This window comes from Triturus cristatus, chromosome 4_2 (assembly GCF_964204655.1).
Source record: "Triturus cristatus chromosome 4_2, aTriCri1.1, whole genome shotgun sequence".
Taxonomy (NCBI): domain Eukaryota; kingdom Metazoa; phylum Chordata; class Amphibia; order Caudata; family Salamandridae; genus Triturus; species Triturus cristatus.
In genome coordinates, this window is record NC_140586.1 from 411958624 (window position 1) to 411967238 (window position 8615).

General features: G+C 39.7%; 1 non-coding gene across 1 annotated transcript; it reads left to right on the top strand.

The window, feature by feature from the left end:
• Positions 1 to 7472: 7472 nt before the first annotated feature.
• On the top strand, positions 7473 to 7554 carry TRNAS-CGA (transfer RNA serine (anticodon CGA)). The gene has a single exon. It is a non-coding gene; the product is annotated as a tRNA-Ser (tRNA).
• Positions 7555 to 8615: the final 1061 nt, after the last annotated feature.

Here is an 8615-nt window from a genome sequence, read left to right on the forward strand (position 1 = left end):
CCCCTCTCCCCCCACAAGGGGGTTAACTTAAATTTTAAAGTGAAAGTTTCAGTCCTGGACATGGGTAGTCCTGCCTTCAGAGATTTGTTAATCAAGGACAAATTGGGCGCTTTTTATTTTTATTCGATTAATATTTATAATAATTATTTATTTTAAACTGTGCTTATTTGCTTTCTTTAAAAAAAAAAAAACCTTAGGAGGTATGTTTAAGTGTCAGCGTAACTACCTTCTCTGTGGGGATTTTAATTCCAAGTTGGTTTTTAATTTTAAGGCTTGTGAGATGGAATACTCTGTATCAGCGTGGTTAAAACCTGGCAGTAGAGGGGAGCAGGTAGGCAGGCATTTAGCAGAACATGACCTTGTAGACCTTGCCAAGTTGCTCTGTACAGATGGACCATCTTTGGCCTCTTTTAGGGGACTTGGCCATACTTCAGGTATAGATTATATTTAAGGCTCCCTTTTTTCAGTTTTTACTGATTTTTACATATAAATACTTGCAGAAAACCATGTACTTTCTTGTCTGTATTTATTTTTAAATAGGGATAAAAATGGAAATTGGGTGCTTTTTGAGTGATTCTAAATACACTTTGCCATGACTGCCAGGCCAATAACTGTGTGGACTGATAGGTAAAGGGGTTGAAAAAGAAAGACATTTCGGTAAAGAGGATTAAACAGCAGAAGATATGCACAGAGCTGATACTGAAATACGCATATTCTCATATAAGTGCATTGATTTATCTTCTGCATTTGTTCATATCACTAAAACCTGGCAGACATTTAAGCATGGCTACATATTAATTGGTTAAAGAAATATGGAAATATACCGGTTCAAGCTTTATTTTTCTCACACAACCCATAATAAATATGGATAAATACAGATAAAGTTGACAAAAAATGAATATGGATGAATACAGACGGAAATGTCAAAAAACATAAATACCATAAAATCGGAAGCCCTAATTATAATAGGAACAACTGGATTTGCAGACAATGAGTCTATTATCTAACAATAAGTCTTCTATGAGGTTGTGTAAACCATAGGGCACGGTGGAGATTTGAACGCAGGATCTTCTGTTTACTAGATAGGTGCTTTAACAACCTAAGCCGCAGCACCTATTCCACTTGCGGAGTAACCACTGTACCTTCTGTCCTGGTGTCACTGTGAGGCCCTGCATATATTTTTCTGTCTTGAAAGATTTGATATTTTCCAGCTGCTACCGAAAAGAAAATGGAGAAAAAAAATCTGATATTAGAATATCATTATACGTACATATCTGTATTTATTTTCTAATGTTTTACACTGATGGACGAGGGGCTCAATGCATTCGTTAAAGTAAACCAGAGTACAGTGATTTAAAGGTCACCAATATACACAAGATAATTTCCTGATGCCTACATTACCCATGTGCCCTTTCCTTCACCTCTCGTGACCTCTGGACATCCCACCAAGAAGCAGAGGAACCGCAACTCATGGAGATAAAGTTTCACCTCAGTGATGAGTCCATGTTCAAACAGCGCTTCACAAAGTGCACTTTGAGAGACCCAAGAAAACATGGGAGAGGCGGGTATCACAGCAAGGGGGGCTGATAGGCCGCAGTGCCCTTTACACAGCTCTAGCAATACCCACCCTGGTCCTTTTCCAAACATCAGCCACCAGAGCACAGTAAATTACCAGAATAAACAATAACCCTATAAGGTATTTTTAAAGCCTTGTTCTTCAATGCATGTCCTTTCTACTTTATGGAAAAATTGTTGCCCGTAAAGAAGCCTTGGTGTTATTAGCATCATGCTCAAACCAACTGACCTAACCAGCCAACACAGAATGTGACACTAAAGGAGTTCTAATGAAACTGAAGAGGCTGTGACTGTACAAAGAGACATTGAATAGACAAACAGACAGGCCATTGCAGACCCAACATAGTTTCAGGCCAAGACATTGAAGCGCTCCAATAATCCTGCACCAACTTGCACATACCGGGGAGCATCACCAAAGAACACAGATATTATTTAATGAGCTGCACTGAACGTGCTTCAATAACAAGAGCTGCACGACCATCACTCCCCAGAAAAGATGGATTGAAGGCAAGAATCATCCACAGACCATCCCATCTGCCACACTCATCCAGAATGGTACTGGTCTCGGCAGCACTCGCATGCTCAATGCCATAGAGGTTCTTCTCACACCCGAGCTTAATCCATAACACACACTGTCACTCACTGGGCTCTCAATCCTTAACCCTTCACTTCCTGTACCCTTTTCTCTGTACTCCTTCCCCTATCACTTACACCTCCCTCACCCTTCATTTCCATAGAAGTGGACCCTTGCTGCACCTTTTTGTGTGGTTCTCTAGAGTACACAGCTCATAACTTTCTAAAGCAGATGATATGCTCATTATTCTCTGTGCCTTCCCTTCATTAAGTAACTTCTTTTACCCATTCTATAGACCCCACTACAGCTTATTTATGAGTGAGAGCACAACTTGACAGATGTAGTTGTGGCCGAGTGGTTAAGGTGATGTGCTCGAAATTCATTGGGGTATCCCAGTGCAGGGTCGAAACCTGCCAACTACGCTTTCCTTTTTAATCGTATCATTACATTTTGACGTGGAAACTAATTATGTGGTTCGCAAACATCTGCATATCCGCATAATTGTGTCTTTGCTGCTCTGGTGCTAAGTGTGCTGCACCTGTTGTTTGAAGCATGCATTCCTGCTTCTGATGTTGTACTTTGATGCCAGTGCAGCTTAAAAACATCTTTTCACTTCACAAAACCAAACTGATTGGCTTTGAAACTTCAAGATTCTGGTGGTTGGTGGTACAATACATTGGGATCTAAACACCCAAAAAAACATCTTTAGCTTCGAAGGAGGAGCATTGTATGTATGAGGATAATTATAATTAATGCTCCTTGTTTCCCGTTGTTTCAGATTTCTACAGATGCATACATACTAAAAACCATTTATTTTCTTGCCTATTTGTTTTTAAATATGAATAAAAACCGAAATTGGGTGCTTTTTGAGTGATTCTAAATACACTTTGCCATGACTGCCAGGCCAATAACTGTGTGGACTGATAGGTAAAGGGGTTAAAAAAGAAAGATATTTTGTAAAGAGTATTAAACAGCAGTAGATATGCAACAAGCTGATACTTAAATGTGCATATTCTCATATAAGTGCATTTATTTATCTTCTACATTTGTTCATATCAGTAAAACCTGGCAGACATTAAAGAATGGCTGCATATTTATTGGTTAAATAAATATGGATATATACCAGTTTCAGTTTTATTTTTCTCACAAAACCCATAATAAATATGGATAAATACAGATAAAGTTGACAAAAAATTAAATATGGATAAATACAGATGGAAGTGTCAAAAAACATAAACACCATACAACCGGGAGCCCTAAATATAATAGGACCAACTGGGTTTACAGACAATGAGTCTATTATCTAACAGTACCTCTTCTATGAGGTTGTGTAAATCAAAAGGCACTGCTGAGATTTGAACACAGGCCCTCCTGTAAACTAGGCAAGCACTTTAACCAACTAAGCCACAGCACCAATTCTGCTGCTGAAGTCACCACTGTACCTTCTGTCGTGGCGTCACTGTGAGGACCTGCATATTTTTCTGTCTTGAATGATTTGATATTTTCCAGCTGCTACCGAAAAGAAAATGGAGAAGAAAAATCTAATATTAAAATGGAAATATTAGAAAGAGGGTCATGAAAAACGAATATCATTATACGTACGTATCTGTATTTATTTTCTAATGTATTACACTGATGGACGAGGGGCTCAATGCATTTGTTAAACTAAACCAGACTACAATGATTTAAAGGCCACCAATATACACAAGATAATTTCCTGATGCCTACATTACCCATGTGCTCTTTCTTTTACCTCTCGTGACCTCTGGATATCCCACCAAGAAGCAGAGGAACCGCAACTCACGGAGAGAAAGTTTCACCTCAGTGATGCGTCCATGTTCAAACAGCGCTTCACAAAGTGCACTTTGAGAGACCAAAGAAAACATGGCAGAGGCGGATATCACAGCAAGGAGGGCTGATAGCCTGCAGTGCCCTTTACACGGCTGTAGCAATACCCACCCTGGTCCTGGTCCAAACATCAGCCACCAGAGCTCAGTAAATTACCAGTATAAACAACAACCATAAAAGGTGTTTTTAAAGCCTTGTTCTTTAATGCATGTCTTTTCTACTTTATGGAAAACTTATTTCTCATACAGAGATCGAACTCACAGCCTTGGTCTGATAAACACTATGCTCTAACCAACTGACCTAACCAGCCAATGTAAAATGTGACACTAAAGGAGTTCGAATGAAATTGAAGAGGCTGTGAGTGTACACAGAGACATTGAATAGACAGACAGACAGGTCATTGCTGACCCATCATAGTTTCAGGCCAAGACATTGAAGCGCTCCAATAATCCTGCACCAACTTGCACATACCGGGGAGCATCATCAAAGAACACAGATATTATTTAATGAGCTGCACTGAATGTTCTTCAATAACAGGAGCTGCACAACCATCACTCCCCAGAAAAGATGGATTGAACGCAAGAATCATCCACAGACCCTCTCATCTGCCACACTCATCCAGAAAGGTACTGGTCTTGGCTCGGCAGCACCAGCATGCTCAATGCTATGCAGGTTTTTCTCACACCCGAACTTAATCCATACCACACACTGTCACTCACTGCGCTCTCATTCCTTAACCCTTCACTTCCTGTACCCTTTTCTCTGTGCTCCTTCCACAATCACTTGCACCTACCAATCCCTTCACTTTCAAAGAAGTGGACCCTTGCTGCACCTTCTTGTGTGGTTCTCCAGAGTACACAGCTCATAACTTTCTAAAGCAGATGATGTGCTCATTATTCTCTGTGTCTTCCCCTCATTAAGTAACTTCTTTTACCCATACTATAGACCACACTACAGCTTAATTATGAGTGAGAGCACACATTGACAGATGTAGTTGTGGACGAGTGGTTAAGGCGATGGACTCAAAATCCATGGGGGTTTCCCGTGCAGGTTCAAGTCCTGCCGACTACGCTTTCCTTTTTAATCGTATCATTAAATTTTGACGTGGAAACTAATTATGTGGTTCGCAAACATCTGCATTTCCGCATATTTGTGTCTTTGCTACTCTGGTGCTAAGTGTGCTGCACCTGTTGTTTGAAGCTTGCATTGCTGCTTCCGATGTTGTACTTTGATGCCAGTGCAGCTTAAAAACATCTTTTCACTTCTCAAAACCAAACTGATTGACTTCGAAAATTCAAGATTCTGGTGGTTGGTGGTACAATACATTGGGATCTAAACACCCTAAAAAACATCTTTAGCTTCGAAGGAGGAGCATTGTGTGCATGAGGATAATTATAATTAATGCTCCTTGTTTTCCGTTTTTACAGATTTTTGCAGATGAATACATACTAAAAACCATTTATTTTCTTGCCTATTTGTTTTTAAATATGGAAAAAAATGGAAATTGGGTGCTTTTTGAGTACATCTAAATACACTTTTCCATGACTGCTAGGCCAATAACTGTGTGGAATGATAGGTAAAGGGGTTAAAAAGAAAGACATTTTGTAAAGAGGATTAAACAGCAGTAGATATGCACAAAGCTGATACTGAAATGCACATATTCTCATATAAGTGCATTTATTTATCTCCTGCATTTGTTCATATCAGTAAAACCTGGCAGACATTAAAGCATAGCTGCTTATTTATTTGTTAAATAAATATGGAAATATACCAGTTTCAGCTTTATTTTTTTCACAAAACCCATAATAAATATGGATAAATACAGATAAAGTTGAGAAAAAAATGAAATATGGATAAATACAGACGGAAGTGTCAAAAATATAAACACCATAAAACCGAGAACCCTAATTATAATAGGACCAACTGGGTTTACAGACAATGAGTCTATTATCTAACAGTACCACTTCTATGAGGCTGCGTGAAACAAAAAGCACTGCTGAGATTCAAACTCAGGATCTTCTGTTTACTAGAGAGGCGCTTTAACCAACTAAGCAACAGCACCTACTCTGCTTCTCGAGACACCACTGTACCTTCTGTCCTTGTGTCACTGTAAGTCCCTGCATATTTTTCTGTCTTGAAAGATTTGATATTTTCCAGCTGCTACCGAAAAGAAAATGGAGAAGAAAAATCTGATATTAGAATGGAAATATTACAAAGAGGGTCATGAAAAATGTATATCTTTATATGTACCTATCTGTATTTATTTTCCAATGTTTTCCACTGATGGACGAGGGGCTCAATGCATTCGTTAAACTAAACCAGAGTACAATGATGTAAAGGTCACCAATATACACAAGATCATTTCCTGATGCCTACATTACCCATGTGCTCTTTCCTTCACATCTTGTGACCTCTGGACATCCCACCAAGAAGCAGAGGAACCGCAACTCACGGAGATAAAATTTCACCTCAGTGATGCGTCCATGTTCAAACAGCGCTTCACAAAGTGCACTTTGAGAGACCCAAAAAAACATGGGAGAGCGGAGTATCACAGCAAGGGGGGGGCTGAAAGGCCGAAGTGCCCTTTACACGGCTCTAGCAATACCCACCCTGGTCCTTTTCCATACATCAGCCACCAGAGCACAGTAAATTACCAGAATAAACAACAACCCTTTAAGGTGTTTTTAAAGCCTTGTTCTTCAATGCATGTCCTTTCTACTTTATGGAAACATTGTTGCCCGTAAAGAAGCCTTGGTGTTATTAGAATCATGCTCTAACCAAGTGACCTAACCGGCCAACACAGAATGTGACACTAAAGGAGTTCTAATGAAACTGAAGAGGCTGTGACTGTACACAGAGACATTGAATAGACAGACAGACAGACAGGCCATTGCTGACCCATCATAGTTTCAGGCCAAGACATTGAAGCGCTCCAATAATCCTGCAATAACTCGCACATACCGGGGAGCATCACCAAAGAACACAGATATTATTTAATGAGCTGCACTGAACGTGCTTCGAAAACAAGAGCTGCGCGACCATCACTCCCCAGAAAAGATGGATTGAAGGCAAGAATCATCCACAGACCATCCCATCTGCCAAACTGATCCAAAACGGTACTTGTCTTGACAGCACACGCATGCTCAATGCTATAGAGGTTCTTCTCACACCCAAGCTTAACCCATACCACACACTGTCACTCACTGGGCTCTCACTCCTTAACCCTTCACTTCCTGTACCCTTTTCTCTGTACTCCTTCCCCTATCACTTACACCTCCCCCTCCCTTCATTTCCATAGAAGTGGACCCTTGCTGCACCTTCTTGTGTGGTTCTCCAGAGTACACAGCTCATAACTTTCTAAAGCAGATGATATGCTCATTATTCCCTGCTCCTTCCCTTTATTAAGTAACTTCTTCTACCCTTTCTATAGACCCCACCACAGCTTATTTATGAGTGAGAGCACAACTTGACAGATGTAGTTGTGGCCGAGTAGTTAAAGTGATGGATTCGAAATCCATTGGGGTTTCCCAACACAGGTTCGAATCCTGCCAACTACGCTCTCCTTTTTAATGGTATCATTAAATGTTGACGTGGAAACTAATTATGTTGTTTGAAAACATCTACATTTCCGCATAATTGTGTCTTTGCTACTCTGGTGCAAAGTGTGCTGCACCTGTTGTTTGAAGCATGCATTCCTGCTTCCGATGTTGTACTTTGATGCCAGTGCAGCTTAAAAACATCTTTTCACTTCACAAAACCAAACTGATTGGCTTTGAAAATTCAAGATTCTGGTGGTTGGTGGTACAATGCATTCGGATCTAAACACCCGAAGAAACATCTTTAGCTTCGAAGGAGGAGCATAGTGTGCATGAGGATAATTATAATTAATGCTCCCTGTTTTCCTTTTTTACAGATTTTTACAGATGCATACATACTAAAAACCATTTATTTTCTTGCCTATTTGTTTTTAAATATGGATAAAAACAGAAATTGGGTGCTTTTTGAGTGATTCTAAATACACTTTGCCATGACTGCTAGGCCAATAATTGTGTGGACTGATAGGTAAAGGGGTTAAAAAAGAAAGATATTTTGTAAAGAGGATTAAACAGCAGTAGATAGGCACAACGTTGATACTGAAATGCGCATACTCTCATATAAGTGCTTTGAATTATCTTCTGCGTTTGTTCATACCACTAAAACCTGGCAGACATTCAAGCATGGCTGCATATTTATTGGTTAAATAAATATGGAAATATACCAGTTTCAGCTTTATTTTTCTCACAAAACCAATAATAAATATGGATGAATAGAGAAATATGGATAAATACAGACGGAAGTGTCAAAAATATAAACACCATAAAACCGAGAGGCCTAATTATAATAGGACCAACTGGGTTTACAGACAATGAGTCTATTATCTAACAGTACCTCTTCTATGAGGCTGCGTGAAACAAAAGGTACTGCTGAGATTCAAACTCAGGATCTCCTGCTTACAAGGGAGGCGCTTTAACCAACTAAGCCACAGCACCTATTCTGCTTCTGGAGACACCACTGTACCTTCTGTCCTTGTGTCACTGTAAGTCCCTGCATATTTTTCTGTCTTGAAAGATTTGATATT